Consider the following 22295-nt stretch of genomic DNA (forward strand, 5'->3'; position numbering starts at 1 on the left):
CTCTCTCACATTGGATGGGTCTCAGGTTGGTCCAGTCATTGGTTGGCCATTTGCTCACTGTCTGCTCCCTCCTTATCCCTGTGCATAGTGTAGGTAGGAGAATTTTGAGTTGAAGGTTTTGTGGATGGGTTGATGTCCTCCTTCCTGTGCTGGAAGTTTTACTTGGCTACAGGAGGTGGTCACTTCAGTTTCCATATTCCCAGAAGCTAAGAGTCTTAACTAGGGTCACTTCCATAGACTCCCAGTAGCCTTCCCTGTCCCAGGTCTCTGGCTAGTCCCAGGGATTTGTCCTACTGATTCCTATGCTCACTCCCAGCCCTCTCTCCCCTCCCCACACCTGATCATCATCCCTATCTCCCTTTCCTTCCCAGTTACTTCCCTCTATCAACTTCCACTGTCAACCTCATTTCCCCTTCTGAGAAAGATTCAATCTTCCTTCCTTGGGCCTTACTTGTTATTTGACTTCTTTTGATCTGTTCAAAGTAACATGGTTTTCCTGTACTTTATGGGTAATATTCACTTATAAGTGAGTGCATATCATGCATGTCCTTTTGGGTCTCGGTTACCTCACTCAGGATAATATTTTCTGGTTCTATACATTAACTTGTAAAGTTAATGATGTGCTTATTTTTAATATCCAGTCGTATTCCATTGTGTAGATTAAGCACATTTACTTTATCCATTCTTCTGTTGAGGAGCATCTAGGTTGTTATCGGCTATTATGAGTAAGGCTGCTTTGAACATAGTGGAGCAAGTATCCTTGTGGTCTAGTGGAATATTGTTTGGGTATAACCCCAGAAGTGCTATAGCTGAGTCTTGGGGTAGAACTATTCCCAATTTTCTAAGAAACCACAGCAGTTGACTTCATTGTCCCACAGACAGGGACATCTTTATATCATTTACAGCATATACATCATTACAACAGGGTGTCACACATTCTTAGTTACTGGTCATTTCAGCTGAGGGAGGAGCTGGAAGCAAAGAGCTCTAAAGGATCATGTGTTCTGGACCAGGGCTGCTATGACGTTATCGAATGAAGGAATAAAGCCATAGGAGCTGTGTGGGGTAAAAACAGAAGCAGGAGAAAAAGCAATGTCACATATCAAAGAGTAAGGAATAACAAACTCTTGTGTGTTGAAGAACGTAGAAGAAGAATGTAGGTAAAGATGTCAGTGCAAAACTTGACTGGGTGAGGAATTTCTCCAGAAGGCCTTGTATTACCCTGGTCTTCTAGTTGCTGTGGTGGGAAAAGAAAATACATTGTTGCTTTCTGTTAGCCATTTGTCAGGCTTGCTTAGAGCAATGTACCCAGATAAAACGTTACTGGAAAAGAGCTTTGCAAATTGCCTCTGACACTTGCCTGGAGTAGGACACCTGTGCCCTCAGTGGGCATGCCCTGTCTTTGAAGTGCTTTGATCTTTCCCAGGACTCTCACCCTGTCATGGCCCTTCAGGCCTTTCTGTTCATTAATTACATCACCTGTAATCACCTGAGGACCAAGCCCAGGGGAAGGCAGTTTTCCTTCCCAAGCCCTCATATCATTATGAAGTAAATGTTACTATAATTTTTATACTTTGGACACTGTACATGAACTCAGGAAAAAGAGTCCCAGATTCACCACAGACTTCCACTTACAGGGAAGATCTTATTCCCAGTCCTGCACAGCTTCAGCTTTCTCAGTAAACTAGAACCCTAAAACTGTGAGCCTCTTCATGCCTGTCTTGCTGTTGTCCTTGTCTACCTGGTCTCATGACACAACCCTCCATCAGCTGACATGTACCCTGTCTCTCATCAACACAAGGAGTTCGTTACTATGTAACATGCATAACTAAAAGTTAGACTGGTTTAAGAAAGTGGTGGCAGTCGGGGCCGAGCGGGTGCCCGCTTTGTCGCCGGGAAACATGGACGTTGCCAGACCCAAGGCTCAGGCTAGGCACGTCTGCACTGGCCATGGCTGGACCCGCTCGGGTGTTTGTCTGCATGTGTGTCTGTCCAGCATGTGTGTGCGATGCCTCTGGAGAGCAGGAAAGGGCATTAGGTTCTCTAGGACTAGATTCATTAATGGTTGTGAGTTATCATGTGAGAGTTGGGCATGCTGCACCCTCTCTCCAGCCCACAAACCACTTTTGCGGAAGAGTCTGCTGAATTAAAAACTGCTGTCCACTGTGAGTCTCAGATTACTGGTGAGAATGATCTGCAGTGTTTTGTAGCCATCATGACTGTGTCTGTATGATGTCTTCCACCTCAGTTCCCACTGACTTTTGAAGATGTAGCCATTTACTTCTCTGAACAAGAGTGGTAGCACTTGGAGGCCTGGCAGAAGGAACTTTACAAGCAAGTCATGAGAACCAATTATAAGACTCTCATCTCTCTAGATAAAGGACTGGCCAAACCAGAACTAATATCCTGGATTGAAGTTGATAGAGAACTCTTCAGCGGCTGGGGAGGAAATTGGAAACCAGACAACGGAATTCGCTGTCCAGTGGATGATGTGAATGTTCATCTAGTTACTGAGGAACAGTTACTTGAGAGAAGCCAGTAAGCTGTGAAGTCAAGAGAAATCACATGCTGTTTCCAGTTAAATCCTCCGGAGAGTCAGCGTTCCTTTGGACTTGCTTTAGGAGAAAGAGAAGATGTCTCCCTCAGGCGTGATCAAGGCATCAGTCTCGTAGAAGCACAAACACGCTGTGGTGGGGTTTTGTTTCAGTGGTGCATAGCTCCAGTGAGGCCGCCCAGAGAAAAGCACTCTCGAGTCACAGAGCTCCGGCTCTCCCTGGTTGCAGAAAGTTTCCTCTTGGCAGAGTACCCAGCACTCTTGTCCAGTCTGTGGGGAAAACTCCTGGGAGAATCACTTAGTGAAGCAACAAAAGGGCCACTCTAAGAGCCTGTCATGTAGGGTCTGGAAGAAGTTCAGCAGACAGGCTGATACTAAACAGCAGCGGAACGTCTCATGTCCTGAACGCGGGAAGAACTGCCTGAAGCAGTACTTGGCAAGACATCTAGATATCCATCCAAGGAAGAGACCACCCCAGTGCCCTAAATGCAGAATGTGCTTCCGTCATGAGCATGCCGTTTTCAGCCACCACCTCAAGCACAGTTCTTCCCAGCACCCCAAATGTGACACGAGCTTCCCGATGGATAGCAATGTTCACCCGTGCCAGCAGATTCAAGAGAGGCCAGCCTTCTGGAGAGAAGACACCATTGTGCCCTCAAGACAGGAGCCAGGCCCCAGTGTGGACTGTGAGGACTGCTGCCACATGGGTAGCAAGCTGAAGGGCCTGCAGTGTGGCTGCATCCTAGATGATGACAGACCCTGCTCGTGCACAGAGTGTGGCAATCGCTTCCTCTCACAGTCTAAGCAGGCAGGTCTCTGCAGGGCACACACAGGAGAAAAATCCTTTCAGTGTCCAGAAAGCAGCAAGCGCCTCTGCCTGAGAGGCCTCCAGAATGTCCACCAACGTGTGCATTGCGGAGAAAGACCGTTCCTCTGTAGAACGTGTGGTCAGGGATTCACCAAACAGTGCAGACTCGCAGAACACACCCGAATCCTCATGGGGAGAAATCTTTCTGGTGTGCCCAATGTGGAAGGAACTTCAGCCAAAAGGGACAGCCGCAGAGGCACCAGAAGCTTCACCTAGATGAAAAACCCTTTCAGTGTACAATGTGTGGGTTGCGCTGCCATCTAAAGAGCAGGCTGAGGGCCCACAACTACAACATGGTGGGAAAAGGCCATTCTCCTGCAGCGAGTGTGGCCGAGCCTTCGCCCATCAGTGCAACCTCCGTGAGCATCTGAGAGTGCACAGTGGAGAGAGGCCCTTCCAGTGTCCTGAGTGCCACAAGAGCTTCTGCCTGAAGAGTGTCCTGAAGACCCACCAGCGCACCCACAGCAAGGAGAGGCCGTTCTCTTGTGCGGAATGTGGCAAGGGCTTTATAAGACAGTCTAAGCTCACAGAGCACTTCCATGTCCACAGTGGAGAGAGGCCCTTCCAGTGTCCCAAGTGTGACAGGAGCTTCTGCCTGAAGGGGCAGCTGCTTAGCTATCAGCGCCTACACTCAGGAGAGAGACCCTTCCAGTGCCCAGAGTGTGGCAAGAGCTACCGTGTGAAGGCTGACATGAAGGCCCACCAGCTGCTGCACAGAGGACAGATGCCATTCTCCTGCCAGTGCGGGAAGGGCTTTGCCAAACAGTCTAAACTCGTGGAGCACATGAGGACACATACAGGAGAGAAGCCTTTTCAGCGTCCCAAGTGTGACAAGAGCTTCCGATTGAAGGCTCAGCTGCTCAGCCACCAGGGCCTGCACATGGGCGAGAGACCTTTCCACTGTCCCGAATGTGATAAAAAGCTTCCGGGAAAGGGGTCACGTGCTCAGGCACCAGCGCATCCACTGGCCTGAGAGACCCTTTGCCTGTGGTGACTGTGGGAAGGGCTTCATTTATAAGTCCAAACTGGCCGAGCACATCCGAGTACACACAAAATCCTGTCAGGTTCCACGTGAGCCTGACATCAAGAGAAGGCTTAGCCAACTGTTTGCAATGATCGAGGCTGACTGGAGTTGAGGTAAGTAGGACGTCAGCTCCGTGAGCAGAGCTTAATTACCAGGGCAGCCTGAAGAACGGTGGCTAAGCCTACTGGGAGGCAGGCTTTAGGAACAGGGGCTCTACTCATCCAAAATATCAACTCAAAATGGGAAACGATGAAGAATGTTCTCTTTTGGAATACTACCAATTATATCCTCTCCCTTGGTAAAAAGAGGTATTTGTTCTTCCTACCACTTTAGGTGCATTTCACCCAAAAGCAGTTAGTTCAAAAGTCCCATCTTAAGCCAGAAAGAAATTCCTTCAGTACCACTGTCAGAGCTACAAAGGGGGACGGGTCTATTTAATATCTGCTCTACTCTTTTGTTCTTTCCAGAGTGTGATTCAGTTAAATACAGTGAATTTTATTTCTGTTGTTCAAAAAAAAAAAAAAGAAAAAGAAAGAAAGAAAGAAAGAAAGAAAGAAAGAAAGAAAGAAAGAAAGTGGTGGCAGGCACTAGCTTCTCCTCTAGGGCCTATGGTCTTTGCAGTCATGGGTAGATGACTAGGCTTATAGAGCCAGGCATGCTTTCCTCCTTATGACCAATCTTTTTTTTGTTTGTTTGTTTTAGTTTTTGTTTTTTTGTTTTTTGTTTTTTTTTTTGTTTTTCGAGACAGGGTTTCTCTGTGTAGTCCTGGCTGTCCTGGAACTCACTCTGTAGACCAGGCTGGCCTCGAACTCAGAAATCCACCTGCCTCTGCCTCCCAAGTGCTGGGATTAAAGGCGTGCACCACCACCGCCCGGCATGGCCAGTCTTAAATTCAATTAAATTCCATTTTTAATTTTTCCTCAGAAAGTATAGGAACTTTTCTTTTAGCCTATGTGCTGAGAACCTCCAGGACAGGAGAGGGTAGTGGCAGGTGCACAGAATAGGACTCTGGTGATGGCTTTAAAGTCTGAGGGTCTCAGGGCTTTCCGGCTCTCTGACCTGTACTGAAATGCTGATGATAACTTCTAAAAAGTCCTAAAACCTTCTTCTGAGGGTAAGAGACTGCTAGCTTAGGTGATTAACACCTGTAGCCTAACAGCAGAGGATTAGGCAATGTGGCCTTTGTTCTATCTCAGCAGGAACTGCTGGGCTCTAACTTATGCCTGCTAGTCTGAGATCACAGGAAGAAAAAGACACTTAAGAGAAGTTATTATAGAGTTTATTACTAAGTGTAAAACGTTTCCTATGAAAGCTATCTAAGAGGAAAAGTAAAAAGGTCCTAAGTGGGGAAGAGAAAAAAATTCTAATAAGGGAAAAATTATAAGGGAAAAAATTCTAGGCAGGGGAAAAGGAAGGGAAGTGACAAATGACTGCTACTACTAAGATGACTACCACTACTTTGTCTTTGTCTTCAGTACTTATACATCTTTCAGAGTGCATGATTACATGTTACAAAGTTCATCACAGGTTCACACCAAAAGTCAAATCATAAATTGAAATAGAAGTTTACAACAGAGAATGTCTACATACATATCCATTAGAAGTAATTATCTGGCTAATCATCCATCATCTGTCTAACTCCACAGGTTCACTGAAGGTTTAAAACTATAAGAAATTAGAGAAGTTTTATATAGATAAACCCAGGCAATATTTTATCTTCTGTCCTAGCACCTATAATAAATCATGAGTTCCCTTTTAGTGACCTTTGGTTAATTGTTTTACAACTTCTTGGAATGTGCTCTGAGTAGGAGAAAGTCTGGTTACTATCTAAGAGCAATTAGCTGATGACACTTGGGAGACTGGCAGAGTTCTCATTGCAGTTTTGACTATCAGAAAGGGACTTAATAGCAGTCCTGTTATAAAAGAGCTTAATAATCATTGATATAATTTTAGGAATTCTTATAGGATCATCATTAAGAAGTCATCTATTTGTCTACACAGCATTGCTACAAGACAGTAAGTACATCTTTGTGGATCTGCAGAGATCTGCTCCAAAGGGGTGTGCTATTGCTTAGTGATAGTTATATTTGTTTAATAGTAATAATAATAATAATAACAGGAAAAGCATATTAATAGTAGGAATCTTTCCTAAAGTAAGTCCCTTACAGCCTTGCTGAATAAAGACTCACTTGTCGCAGATTATATAATAATCCAAGGCAAGCCATTTCAGGATGACCACCTGCTAATTATTAGCTTGTCCCATTATGGCTCCTGACACCTACATTTGTTAGTTTATGCTGGTTTGTTTTCCTGACAGGGTTTATGTATTCCAGGAGGACTCCAAACTTCTTATGTAATTGAAGATGACCGTCAACATGTCATTCTCCGGTTTCAACCCACAGTTGATGACATATACCATGAGGGTAGGTTATTATGGAGCTGGGGGTCAAAGTCAGGACTCAGAGATGCTGGAAAAGCACTCTGCCATCTAAGATACATCTTTAGCTCTTGTTTATAATTTTTTAGAGATTGTGGGTGTCTGCTGCTCTTTCCTCATGATATTTTTTTCCTCTCTCAGTATAATATATAATATATTATACATTATTATACATTATATATCATATATCAATCATATATCATATATTATATATTTATGTGTGTGTGTCTGTGTGTGTTTGTATACATATATACATTTCAAACAAGAATTCTTAGATTTTATACTATTTTCCCCTGACCGTTCCCTACTTTGTTTTCCTAGATAATTTCTTGAGTGTGCAGAACGTATTATCTTTTTCTGCCCTCACCTCTTACATTGTAGACTTTACCCATTTACTCAAAATTTTCTCTTTTTAAATTTAATTTTTCTCATTTGACAGTAATTCTGTTATGCCAAGTATCTTCTTTATAGTCCCTGATCCTCTCCCAGGACATTTTGTTACTGTCTTACCATGGGGCATTTCTCTAACAGTTTTTAACCAGCTTCCCATGGCTTTGTTTTTCATGTTCACACTACCCTGCACTTGCTGTAGTGTTTGCTTGTGCATTTAAGATCAACAGTGAAGCTCTAAGCTCTGTTTTGTGGAAGCAGTGGGAGGAGAATGTCCTTTCAAGCTGTTCCATTGCAAGATGTTTCCTGGATAACCTTTTGTTTAATAGCAAAGCCAACTGGAATTCCTAAGATGTTACATTCATAGATAATAAATTGTCTTTTTAGTGTGCTGGTTGTACAGAATGCACAGGAGAGTGTATAACTGGTAAGGTGGCACTGAAGATGTTTTGATATTTAAGATTATTTATTAACTTGGGTGAGTGGTGATGTCAGGTCTTTGATCAAGCATGATTTTGGATGTTTCTGAGAGAGGATGTTTTAGACAAAAGTTTTTGTTTATTTGTGTAATGGCCAGTCAGATGTGGTAATGGGAAACACATAGGATGTATAGGAAGCAAGATTAATTGCTTTGTTTTAATTAATTGCATTTTAAACTTGTTAGGTCATGGCTAGTTGACATCCATGGCAGGCCTCCCTTTTTCTGAAGAGAAAATGAGGAGGAAGAGATGGGGCCTGGGAAGAGGAGAAGTGGTGGGACCTAAGCAGGAAGGGAAACAGAGGTTGGGATGTAAAATAATAAATAAATAAGGCTGATCCTGCTGCCGGGGAACACTAGTACCGCTGAGAGAATAAATAAGGTTGCAAGAGATGGATCAGGGTTATTTTAAAGAGGTCTCTTTGGAAAGTGTAGGATGTAGCATATTCTTTAGTTGCTTGTTGTTTGCATGTTTTGGTTTGGTCTCTGGTAAGCCCCTACAGCCTTGACAGCTTTCCTTGTGATGACCAAGGAAGAAGAGTATTGTCTCCTGAAGTGTACATGCTTGAGGGAGAAGGAGGCTTTGAGCTTATCGTGAACATCTCAGGCATCCTTCTGGGGGATTCCATACTGTCTTTGTGGACTGACTGTGGGTGGGGTATAGGACTTTCTTCCCCAATGTACATAGTTTCCTGTTTTCCTTTGTAGAGTAGTCAAGCATCGTAACACACACCAAATAAAGTATATATAATACAATCTATATGTTGGTAGACACTGCAGAAAGCCGACTGCTTTCTATATTATGTGTGGTTAACAGTCAGTTGATAGGACAAAACCCAACCTCTTTGGAGAAAATAGATTTAGGATATAGTTTATGCTTTAGACTGCAAGTACACTTTTCCTGAGTCTCCATCCAATCAGGCACCATCCCTTGCCCCATGCCAGGACTATGCCCAGCCTGGAATGGATGAAGTGGGATACAGAGTTGAACATAGGGGTAACTTTAAAGACTGATGGTTTCTGGCCTTCTAGCTCTCTAACTATACTGAATGCTTGCTGATAACTTCTAAAACACCACAAAAACTTTCTTACTAATGTTTACAGTTATAAACTGCTGGCTGCCTCACCTAGAGATCCATCTACAGACAACAAACCCAGTCACTATTGCTGATGCCAAGAAGTACTTTCTGGTATGGTTGTCCCATGGGAGTCTGACAGAGCCTGACCAATACAGCTGGGGATTCTTGAAGCCAATCATTGGAGTGAGCACGAGGACCCCAATGGAGGAGATGGGGGAAGGACTGAAAGAGGTGATGGTGTTTTCAACCCCAAAGAAAGAACAACAATATCAATCAACCAGCCCCTCACCCAGAGCTACCAGGAGTTTAACCACCTACCAAAGAGTACACATGGAGGGACCCATGGCTCCAAATGCTTATGTAGCAGAGGATAGCCTTATTTGGCATCAATGGGAGGATAGGTCCTTGGTGCTGTGGAGACACAATGCCCCAAAGTTGGGGAATGTTAGTCCTGTGAGGCAAGAGTGGGTGCTTGGGTGGGTGAGCTCCCTTATAGAAGCAGGAGGGATTAGTGATGGAATAGAGTGTTTTCATAGAGGAAGTGGGATAACATTTAAAATATAAACAAATAAATTTACCAATTAAAAAAAAAGAATATTCTTCACTTGTTAAGAAAAATGAAATTTGCAAGTAAATGCATGGAGTTAGAAAAAAAAATCTGCTGAGTTTGGCAACAGAAACCTGTGGGCTAACAGCAGGGGATTAAGTAAAGGGTTCATTGCTAGGGCTTTTTTTTTTTTTTTCTTCTCTTGGCCTGCAGTCTTGCCTCTTGGAGTCAGGTTTGGCAATAAACATTTAGTGAACCAGGAAAAGAGAATGATCATTAACCCATTAAATGGGAAGGGTTCAAGTACAACTCTAAGGGAGGTCACTTCACAGAAGCAGGAGTTGTCCATGTGGGAACCAGTACAAAGCCTACAAGGCAAACAGAGCACAAAACCTTGGAAAACAAAACCTGCTAAATAAGAGGCAGTTGTATCAGGTGCTCTAGGATGCCAACAGCCTGTCTGTGCTCATTCTAACAACAGACTGAAGAATGTACTAGAGATGAGAAGCAAAAGGACCAGAGAAGAGGTGATTGTAGCCATTGAAGTTGAAGAAAATCAATTATGACTGAGTTTGAGACGGTCCAGACTAAGTCACCAGTCAAGGGATGTAAAGAAGTAGAGTTCTTGGGACTGGTAACCATGGAGAAGGAAGTACCACAGGGTAGAGAGTTATGTCAACCAAAGCTACCCACACAGTAAAAGAGAGAGTGTAGAGACTGTCTGGACATATTGAACTCTAAGGCATCAACAGCAGTGAAGGAGATGAATGCGTGAATATGTGAATCCAGGAGAGAAGAGGAAATGAGATCCTAACTTGTAGTCGTTTGTCAGTAGGTGCAAAAGCCTGTAGTTAGAGATGGCTTTCTGGGAAATAGAAATCTGTAATGCAGGTATGGCTTTCTCCTGGTTTGAGGGAATTACAAAGTGAAGTGCCTGGAACAATGCGATTCCAAACAATGAGGAGAGAGACGTTTAGCGGGATGGACAGCAGCACTCATGCCAATCAACAGGAAGTGATCCCGGAAAACAGCCAGGGATAGTTTTTCTGCCCGTCTACATTTTTGGAGCGGTCACACTGTGGTAAAGGCAGGGACATCTGGTCTCTAGACTGAAGATGGTTTACCAATAAAGCTGTAGATATTTAATTGAAGAAGATCAGTGTTTCGGAAGTGAAGAGAACAAAACTTTCTCAAGGAAGAGTTTTGTTTGTGGAATAAAATTTAAGATAGCAACTAAGATTAACCTTCAGTGTACAATGCAGGAATGCATGTCTATATGAGATGACTACAAAAGGAATAACGGTGACAGGGGGAGGTGAGGATTTCCAGCCTTCCCTTTAAAAAAAGCCACACACATGTTTCATTATTTGTCTAAAATCTAACATTATTTCTCTTCTTAATTCACTCGATTTTTCAACAAACATCTAGTGTCCACCACCTTCTTCCTTCAATTGTAAATTTAGGTTCATATATTCAATTCTCATCAAGCTCACTATGCTCATGTATTTTATATTCTATCTAGCATGACTAACCATGAGGAAGGTATGCAAGTAAAACACATGCCATGCCAGCATATAGTAAATATAGTGAGAAAAGAGAATGATGGAGGAAGAGTGTTGACCTTTAGAAAGAGGATGGCATAAAGTCTCACCAAAAAAGTAAGAACTGGATAAACTCCTACAGAATAGCAGGGTATGGTTGCCAGGGGCACCAAGGGGAGGGACCAGCAAAAAGCAATGCAATGAGGACCAGCCTTGTTGGATATAGTTGAAGAACATTGGGAGGAGTCCCATGTGATAAGAGCAAAGGGAACAAGCATTCTGGGTGATCAAGGGGCATTGCTAAATGACCTTTCAGGCTGAGTGGAGATGCTGCATCATAGTCAAGTGTATTGGGAAGAGGGCCCTTATCTTTGTGCTGGATTGGAGATAGCAAAGGGACCCTTCTTTATATAGCAGTATCCCATTGTTCATGTCATCTTTCTGAATAGAACACTTCAATGTTTTGTCCTGCAAGTACCTCTCTTTTCCTTCTGACCCATGAAGGATAAGACATGAAATTTAGTTCAGTGGATTTGGACATCATGTGTTACAGATGCAATATGCTTTCTTGTCTATTTTGGTCTGGAATTACATTTTCTAATTTACACATCATTTCATTATGCAGTACAATTTCAACAGAACACGCTTAAGGAAATTCTGTGCAGATTCAACTAGAAGATTCCTTTTATGCATCTTTTCAAAATGGCATCCAGGAGAGCTTTACACATAATATGTAGTCCTATTCCTTTTGAAGTAATGGATAAATTTTGTTTCCTGAATGGACCAAAACTCATTCCATCATTAACACATAGGATGCTAACATTTTTGACAATAAGGCTATGATGTACAGTTAAATTATCTTTAATAATTATGCCAGATAATAAAATTAACACTGTTATGTCATAGACTATATGATTGTTACACTATGTGTCAAATTTCCTCTGAGAGAGACTGTAACAGTTCATTCTGCCCCACATTTGGGGTCCACTTTGTCCCAGCCCGAGCCGCTGCTCTGGTCCGTGGGTCAGGGTCTAGCAAGAGAGAGAGTGGGGGTGGAGGGGCAAGAGACGCAAAAAAAATGGAGACAAGATAGAGAGTCTGATCAAGTCTTGTTTACTGAAAGGAAATCCTGGGTATATATAAGCATAAGCAGGGGAACACAGCTGAAGACACTTTACTACATGCGCCTTGCAGCTGGGGGCATTAAACTACAAAACAAGATATGTGAGAAAAACAAGATGTTTATTAGAGTGTGCTCAGCTGTTGTGGGCTGTTGAAAACAAGTCTCTTGTCAGGGTATATGGCCTGAGATGGCTGCAAAGATGATAGCTGCTTTCTGCTAGTAGTCGGCTCCCAACAAGAGACATTTTCTATACATTCTCCTATCAACAGTATATTAACATAGTAAATACTTCACATTCTTTCTAACCCCTAACATTAAAATTTAACTCTGTGTACAAAATAGCAGCTAACCTCTTTAATAGCACAGTATTTTTTCCTTTTTCTTAGTGTACATATATAAAAAGTATTAATAGTGTGTTTTGGTATGTAAATTCCTAGTGAATGTATATAAGTCATGCAGAGTTACATTCTATCTTATGTAGTTGATTTTTGCAAATGTAAGAATGTCTTGGCTCATCTAAGTTAGCAAATTCTCAGTATATAATATAATAGTCCTCACTGGAGTCCTCACACCCCTCAGTGTAGATTGGAGTCCTATATAACTCTGCTTTTGCACCAGTTGGATTTCCTCTTCCTGTTCCTCCTCCCAAACTACCTTTCTTCTTCCTCTTTGTTGATGCTTAATGATTTTCAAACCTATACTTTCAGTTTTTAAAAAAATTAATATTTTTATTTTTGAAAAATTACCATATGCATTAGAGTACATTGTGGAAATTTTAGACAAAGAGTGTTTTTGTGGTTCCCCTACTGCCAGTGTTTTAGACCCCTTAATAGTCCTATTCTCCCTTTGTACTCCCTATCTCATATTCTCCTTTTTTTCATGTATAGAATAAGGAAGAATGTAAGGGACAAGAACCAGAGAGAAGCACAGATGTGACTAGTCTCAGAAATGTGGCTGGTCACCTGAGCAACATGACATTACTGAGCTCAAGAATGACTGACAGGGCTTGTTGACCTTGTTCCAACATCCACCAACCCTCTGTAAAGCTGGCTGGCTGGAGAACGTACACAAGGCAGTCTCTTCTAAATTTTTAACCCTCTGCCTTCTCAGATCACTAATACTCAAAAAGCATAGCCTGAAGATTCACACAATTTCTGCCCATTGAAATTTTTAGAGAAAGATACCAGGAATGTAAGAACACCCAAGTCTTCTAATTTAACAAACATCAAGTACATAACACAGGGTTAGTCTCTGGAAAATGTGTGCATGTACTTATGCATGCATGTGCATGTGCATGTGCACGAGAGCACACACACACACACACACACACACACACACACACACACACATCCTATTCAAGTATATATGCACAAAGAAACTAATAAAACAATAAAATAAGCTCTTAATTCCTTGTAGCCTCAGTAGACATAAAAATATGACACCTTATCCATTTCTAGGGCTCATCACTCAGGTGGGAGCTTCAAACTTTGGGCTGTTTTTTTGAATGATTTGTTTATCTTCTACAGCTGTATGGAACCCTGCACCAGCCCCAAACTCAATATGTAGCAAAAGAGGACCTTAAACTCTTGGTCCTCCTACCTTTACGCTGCAAGTGATGGAGTTAAAGGCAAGCAACAACACACCTGGACTACAAGTTGAGTTTTTGGCACAGGGATAAACTTCCTTCAAGGGAACAGTATGCATGCAAATCGCTCTCTCCATGAACTGGATGCCTTGTGCCTATTGTCCTTGTGTTGTAGAAGGGCTGCTGTAAGAACATATGTAAAGCCACCTCTCTGGTCGCTGTGCTTTAGAGACACCTGTGACTGTTTATTTACTCTCAGGACTAGCTAAATCAGGAGCCAAACTCTACAGAGTGAGGAGCATGGATAACATAAAAAACTCTGTGTGAAGCCATCTTTCTATAGGAACACAAGACTGAAAATGTGTCTTCTCAACATCTAGGCTACTCCACTCTCAAAAATTATTCAGAGGTGACCATAAAAATATTTTTAAGTTTTGGAAAAATTATCATGGTTTTCAAAACAGGGCAACAGTGAAGCAAGCTCTCTCCTCAAGGGGATATTAGATATCCATCAAATGAAAGCAGACAAAAGCAGTGTAAAATCCTCAAAGGTAGCTTAAGATACAACCCTCTTATGTAGCTTCCTGTCCTTACAGGAAGCAAATGTTCACATTATTGGTGTAAGATTGTTCAAACTCTTTAAAATCAATCTAAAGTCCAATGTGAATATCATTGATGGTTTAAATTACTTCATCCTTAAAGTGTACCCCATCAAATTGTCGCATTATTTTTATAGTTTAAGTCTAAGGAAAATCAATCCCTATGCTCCAGAATATGCATGCAAGTACAAAGCTATCTTCTGAGCATAGACAGATATTGTGCAGTACACTCAAACAGTGCTGGATTATAATTTTAAGAAAGAACTTTCTGGACAAGAAAATAATAAGATTTTAAAAAATGTTACTCAGGAATTTTATGTGTTTGTGTGTGTATGTCTTCTGTCATGACATATGTAAAGGAAATATGAATGTATGAGCCCTCAGAGAGACAGCTAGGAAGATGACCATGATCCTTCTGTGGTCATGGAAGAACAGTTAGATTCAAATTACCATGTAATGTACAACATTGTTTGAAAATTCTCATCATCTCACTTGGGGGTATGAAGCAGGGCAAGAGGCATTTGGAGATGACTTGCCTTGAATCTGTCTCTCACAATGGTCTTTCAGGTCAATTGTGAAGCCAAGAGATTGGAATGGTGGAAATGGATGTGCGCATGCCACTTAGGTTTCTCCTGTAAAATTCTAGAATTTAGAAGCAGCAGACAATATTAGTTCAAAATGGCAACAGCAAAGTCTGTAGATAGATATGCAGATTACTAGAAAGGTAAGATAGCATGCCCTGTTTGTCATCTGACCTCAGAAGGAAGGAGGCCCTGAAGACCAAAATCCATGGGCAAGTGAGGAGGAACCTGCTCCTCCTGCCAGAAGCACAGAGGGGTTCCTTAGCCCCAGGCACAGCCTATATGCCCATCCTTGGGTTTCTACACAGCAAGGCCCACTACAGTTCAAGGCTTAGCTTCTCAGTCCAGGGAGTGGGAACAGCTGTAAAATACTGCAGTGAAGAAGTGTAGAGAGATGATATTAGTTTGGAGGAACCTAATCAAACCCACATTGTTATTGTAGCCCATGGAAAGACCAATGAGTTGGCTATTATGCTAGCAGTTGTGGGACAGACAGCTGGCCTTGTTGTTTTGCCCCAGGACACAGTGAGGTAAGGACTAAAGTTCTCCAAGCTGCCTTGATAGTTTTTAGCCTTGAGGTCCCATAGTCTTCACTCTTTGTAGCCCTCTATTCACTAGAGATGCCTCTGGTTTAGAGGAAATGGTCCCCCAACTAGCCAGTGTCCCTATTAAACTGCTGTCTACCTCTTACTTGGTTAATAGCTTTCTGGGTTTGATATCTATGTAAGTCTGTACATGTAATTCCAAAAAGTCAACCAAATTCTCCACAAGACCCAAGTACACCCCCATAGTTTTTGTTCCTATAAGGCATCCCTGCATAGCCTTGCTGGTTCACTGTGCTCTGCTGAGGTAGCTGTGTGCTTCTGCCCTGGGCTGTGAGGACATGGGACTGCTTACTTTCCCCTGCCTGGTGTTTGGTTCTGGTTTCACACTATCTCATACTGTTTAAGCTAAGGAACTCTGTCTCAATAGTGGGGTGATCAGAGGGATGCTTTGAGCCCCAAAGCATTTGAGCTGCCTACTTAGAACATTCTGTGTGTGGAAACCTGTAGCTGTAGAGACTAGCAGCCTTGCCTGTGTCCATGAAACACAGCTTTACTTCAGGGCAGTGCAATAAGATTGAACCTGGAAATCTGAGTGTTAGAAGGAAGCGCATAGTCTAGAGAGGAAAGCGGGAGATGATGTATTTGAGAAACATATTCCTCATGTCTCACTTCTGCTCCCAACTGCATAATGCTGTCTCCCAGGGTGTCAAGAACAATGTGTGTGCTATGAAGTTAGGTTGATCTCAGAAGCAAATTATTGAAATTTATCCTCTCCCCCAAAGAGATCTTTTTCTGTCTTAGTTGTATCATAAAGAGTCATCATGTTCCTGAGAAGGGGGTCTCCCTTTTCAGCATCTCCAGGAAAGTTTCTTTATCTATCTGTATCAGGTACTCTTCTTGTCATGACTGACAAGCAGCTTAAAGGACGATGAGGGGTTTGTTGTGGCTCACAGTTTGGGTGTGAGCGTGGTGGTGGTACTTCCATAGCACAGGAAAGCCTGAAGGCTGGGGCCTGGCGCAGCTGCTCACTTTGAATCTGTAGTCAGGAGAGAATGGAGAGGAAGTGGGGCAGGACCCTAAAGCTTTAAGGCCGACTACACTGTCCTACTTCCCACTGACATTCCACTGTATAAAGGCTCGCCAAACTTCCAAATCAGCACTAAAGGTTTTGTGGACTGTGTTCAAACACATGAGCTTGTGGGGGTTCATTTCACACTCAAACCACATCAGAATCTGAGGCTTATATCTTGATAGAAATTTAAGATTGCTTTGTTTGATTACATAAGCAGTTGTTGATGTTAGAGAAAAAAGGCAATAAAAAATAAGCAAAATAGAAGGTGGATGTGAAGTGGTAGTCTCTGGTTTCTTGCGAAACTCAGTTGTGTACCATGATGTCTTCCTGGAAGCTGCCTTGTGAGAGGACATGGGACATTTTGCTGAAAACAGATGGTGCCTGATGTTAAGAAAGAAGATAAATAGAACCCTATGGACAGTGAGAGAACAGTCTTGCGTTGCCATACCTCCCTTGTTTGCTGGTCTTCACTTGTAGGAACCTGATGGGCTGCCATGCCCTGGCTGAGACTTTCCATGTGCTGTTGTCTGCCAAGTAACATTTTGTGGTTTTTCTAAGAACACAACATCCTGCTGTAGGCATGGTGCCCTGGGCTGGGAATTTCCACTTGATAGCCAGTTGTACCCCAGTCAAGTTCCTGTTTGTGTTTTTCCCTCCCCAGCTTGGTGTATATATTGAACCTGCTCAGTAAAAGCTTTGGCATTCTCTCTTGACAAATGACCTGAGTCTCTGCCTTTTATTATTCCTGCAGGCCTCTGCCCAAGTTCGGTACTGTGGCAGTGAGGGTGCCATCATTCACTTATTAGCAAGAAATGCACAAAAGAACTTCTAGTATTCTGACTGATTGTAGCCACTTCCAATTCTCCAGAGCCTTGTGGTTTCTGCTGAATTGTGCCACTGGTACTGATAATTTGTGTTTGGTGATTATTATTGGTCTGGACTGCTGTTATTTTGACAATAAAGAGTATTGTCCTTAAATAACTACTTCTAAATGGTCCACAATTTTTTTTCTTATGAACCTTTTGTTTCTGTTACCTTTGCTAGGTGGGCTAGAAAGGAAGTTGAAGCATTAAAAAATCCTAAATAAAGTAGGTTAAGAAAAATTTAAGCCTACAATACACAGCTGATGTTTCCTAGTATGTGCAAAACCACCATGTTTGTTTTTACCTAGGATCACATTCCCTCTCAGGAGGGACAAAGGACTATTTAACGCTGTCTTAAGTTGGCATTTTTGAAACTGCATGTTCACACTACCCATTTAATCCCACCGCTGGAAGTCTCCTTCAGATGTTACTAGCAAATACAACCTTAAGGCTTTTAGGATCTCTTAGGAATATCTTGCCCCTCAGCCAGGAGATCACTTGAAGGACAGACAGTTTGGATGTCAGCTCTGGATTAAGCAAAACAGCACAGCTGTAGAACCTTTAGCTGGGCTTCCCCATAACCACTCATGAGTCACTAGAGGAGGCCAATCGGTGTACTGAAGATGACCACCACATCAGTCAGGGGTCCCTGTAGGCACTGACTGACATATGTCACCATTTTCTTTTCTTTTTCTTTTTTACTTATGATTCAGGATTATTATTATTTTAATTTATTTTTATTGGATATTTTATTTACATTTCAGATGTAATCCCCTCCCCCCCACTCAGGAACCCCTATCCCATTCCCCCTCCTCCTACTTCTATAAGGATATGCCCCCACCCCCCCTCACCTCTCCACCCACGATTTCCCCCACACTGGGGCGTCTAGCCTTCACAGGACCAAGGACTTTCTCACCCACCTATGCCTGACACTGTCATCCTCCCCAACATATACAGCTGGAGCCATGGGCTCCCAGGCTGGTGGTTTAGACCCTGGGAGATCTGGTTGGTTGGTATTGTTACTCTCCTTATGGGGCCGCAAACCCTTTCAGCTCCTTCAGTCTTCTCTCTCACTCTTCCATCGGGAACTTCATGATCAGCTCAATGGTTAGCTGCCTCTGTATATTTCAGGTTCTGGTAGACTTCTAGGGAGACAGCTATATCAGGCTCCTGTCAGCATGCACTTCCTGATATCCACATCAGCGTCTACCTTTGGTGACTGCACAAGGGATGGATACTCAGGTGGAGCAGTCATCCTTTTTCTAGACAAAGAAAAAGATGAAATCCATAGAACAGCCAGAGAAGAAACTTACGTCTTGGGGGAAGATTTACAACTTGCCAGATAATCTTGAGCTGGCACAATGAGGGCGAGGTCACGTCTCGGCCTCATCTTCTGTCTCCCACCTTCTTTCTAAAACTTGCCCTCAGTATCAGCGTCTCAAATTGGAGTATAGTGCGAGTTAATGGCTCTATTTGTTGTTCTTCCTAATGTGGCCATGTTGAATATAGCTCCTTTCCCTGTTTTCACTAGTAATTATATGATTTTAATTATTCTGTGCAAGATAAATGTCTGAACCTGGCTTGCTGGAACACAAGATATGATGACTCCATAGCTGCTAAAAATCTTTATTTTTAGGAAAAAATAAACAAAAACTGTAGTCTAGGGGAGAGTGTCCTTCCAGGGTATTCAGTTGGAAGAGGTACTGGACCAACTCTGAATGCATGGGAAGCTCTGTTTTGGACGACATTCATGTTTCTCTTCATTTACATCTTGATCAGTCAGGTTTGGGCTATGAAGAGGGTGGGATCCAAGGTTTCAGACTCCCTGATCTCAGAGAGAGGAGGCAAGGGAAAACATTTAGGAATACCCTAGCAAAGACCAGGTTGACAGAAGGCCAGTGTAACCAACCAGAACAAGGGCAGCTAGAAACTTGTTGAGTTGTCTGCGTTAATTTTTATCTACTGCAAGAAGTGTCTCTGATGCGGGAGTAGCGGTGCACTAATCTATGGCTATAGCAATATGTCCATAAGTGTCATTTTATTAGAATGTTAATTTAATAGAATCACTCCAGTAAGTTTTCCCCTATGGCATATGATCTGCCTAGTTTCTTGTTATTGGCCAGATTATCACTATCAGGTATGGCTACTGGATCATGAAGGAAGCTTTGAATCCAACAAAGGGGTGGTTGGATACAGTCATAACATTTGTGATACTATTGTATCAGTGGGTGTACAGTGCAGGCAGATCACTGCTGTAGCTGCAGGGAGTTCACAACTGGGTGAGATTGATGATAGTTTTCTTCTCTGATCACAGGCATAGTACCTCCTGTACTATGAACATCAGAAATGAGGGTATTCTAGTTCAGCACCAGCTCAATATCTCTATGTCAAATAGCGTAAAAATGTGATGCCTTCATTCTTTGGTAATAGGAGCCACAGTGGAATTATCAACCACATCCAGGGAAGGTCACATATTCAGTAATAGTTGCCTAACACAAAATAGATTCCATGGTCTCTCTGTCTCTGTCTCTCTGTCTCTCTCTCTCTCCTTTTCCAGTATGAATATATGTATGTGCATAGTTTCATTTGTTTTTGTTTTATTTAAGAGAGAAAATTAAGTGGAATGTGTCCGGAGTGGATCTAGTTGGAGTTGGTGGAAGAGAAAGTATGTAGTCAAAATATATTGTATGAGGAACCAAACAATAAAAATAAAGTATTCTCTTGTGTATGTTTCTGATTGACTAAAAAAAAAAAAAAATGCAGGTCTGAAAACTGAGACATTATCCCTAGAGAAAAAGCTTTGTTGGAACAACTTACTGTTATAAATGAGGTTCTAATACAAATGCCATCCACTGCCATAAGCCCTGTAAGCCCTAGATCTGCAAATGAAGTCTTACATAAATTTGAGACCATGGAAGAGTTACCCTCGGTTAGGCCCTAGGAGGCCTGAGAGCTGTGTTCACTGTCCAGCCTTGTGTGGTTCTTTTGCATTGCTCACAAGTGGTTTGACAATAAATTCAAATAAGAGTGACATTGCTCAAATCCTTCCTCAGAACTAGGCAGGATTTCTGGAATGCCCCCTCTCCTGTTCCAAGCCTGGACATTAGCCTTGCATTTTCTTAACCCTTTCTAAACCAAAACCCAGGTTTAAATGAGATATGAAGTAGATAAGCTTTAAAAAGTTTCCTTTATTAAAACATCAGTTACACATCTGTCACTTGACTTCCATGTGCTTCCTTCCAATCATTTCATGTCCTTGCAGCAGTGCAAAGCATCTTCACAGCCACCCAAATGCATGGTATTAGGAGGACACATGGGAACAAGACAGTACGCTTGATGGTTGTAGCACCATTGACGTTGTTTTTGTCTTATAAGTTGGTAAAAATTTCCAAGAACTGCAAGGAGAGAACAGATATCCTTTAGAGTCATAGGTATGATGCCAAATGTTTGAGAACATTGGAGGGATAGAAGATAGATAACGTGTCTAAGTTCATGGGATAATTTTCTCTTCCAGGCAATTGTCATGGAATTGAACCTAAGGACAGGGAATGAAATCACACACTTGGCTAGAATGAGCAGCAGAATTACGAGTGTAGCTTTTATGTTGGATGTTTAGACTCAAGCTTCTTCCCCAATACACCTACTACTCCACCTTACTGTTGTCCCTAAGATGTCATATACTCTATTTCTTAGTGCTACAGGTCTTACTGCAGCACAAAGCTATGCTGAAGTGCCCATTTCTCCTTCTTAGTCAGCTTGGTCCTTCTGACTCCAGTCCAAGTTCCCAGACTTCTCACCACAATTTCCTCCAAAACCTATAGTCATTAGTGTCATACTGATACCATGGTTGCCTTGGGAAATTTTTATAGGTTTCAGAAATTGGTACTTATTCTGCCTTCTGTGGGATACCACTGAACACATAGAATGTATCATAGGTTAGTCTTCAACAGTATCCAGGATAGAACAATGGTTATTGTGATACACGTAGTAACCATCAAGTGGTAACTTTACCCACATCCTCTGGTAATTTATGGGCTGACTCAAGTCCTCTGAAAATTCCTCCTCAGAAGTTCCAATTCTTTAGTATCCTAGACTGTGACAGTTTTTGAAGACAGGCATTTACAGTTAATTGACATTAAATGGGATATTTATATCAAACACTAATCTGACCTGATTGACAGAAAATGTGTATAAAGCATTTTATGTGTTTATCACCGGCCAAGAGAAGAAGCTTTTTTCTGTTCATGGTTGTTCTCTGTAAAGTTGCTGCACCCCCTTGCAATAGCCTCTAAAATTTGTTTAGACTCAGATATACTTAATCAAGGATGTTAAAAACCACAACAGTGAGTGCTCTGTAGCACTGAAGAAAGAAACTGAAAAGGACAGCAGACGATAAGGCAAGCTTCCACGTTTGTGTGTCAGCTCGTGTACTAATGTTACAAAGATAGGATGCTGAAAATGATCTGCAGAGTCAGGGCATCCCCACCAAAATCCCAATGACATTCTTCACAGGAATTGAGAAAAAATACAATCCTGCATTTCTTACGACAATGTAAAAGACTCCAAATCAGTGAAAGCATTTCTGAGTAGGCAGGAAATGTTGGAGGGGCTATGATATCCCTTCAATTCATATCTCACAATGGTATCATAGTATACAGAGACATTAGGGCATGTGCACAGAAGCAAAAAACATCAATAGCATAGAGTAAAAGACCTTTAAAGAAGCCCACAGAGCTACCAATGGACTCTTGTCAGAGGTACTGTGGTTAATTTCTATTGTTAATTTTTTTAGATTGAGAAAGAGCTAGCAGGGTAGCAATCTAGGAAAACATAAAGATCTCCTGCCTAGATGCAAGCATATAAAGGAATCTGATAGGAAATCGTCATGGTTTCTATATAAAATATCATGAAACATAAAAAGGCTCACATTTTGTAGATCTGGATTCTGGTTCATGGCCCTAATTTGAAAATTTCTAGAAAGTTTAGGAGAAGCAGACTACAGGGAGCAG

General features: G+C 42.1%; 1 pseudogene; it reads left to right on the forward strand.

Moving 5' to 3' along the window:
• Window positions 1–3047: 3047 nt before the first annotated feature.
• LOC114636918 lies at window positions 3048–4558 on the forward strand (annotated as a pseudogene).
• The last annotated feature ends 17737 nt before the right edge of the window (window positions 4559–22295 follow it).

This window comes from Grammomys surdaster, unplaced genomic scaffold (assembly GCF_004785775.1).
Source record: "Grammomys surdaster isolate TR1022 unplaced genomic scaffold, NIH_TR_1.0 125065, whole genome shotgun sequence".
NCBI classification, from domain to species: domain Eukaryota; kingdom Metazoa; phylum Chordata; class Mammalia; order Rodentia; family Muridae; genus Grammomys; species Grammomys surdaster.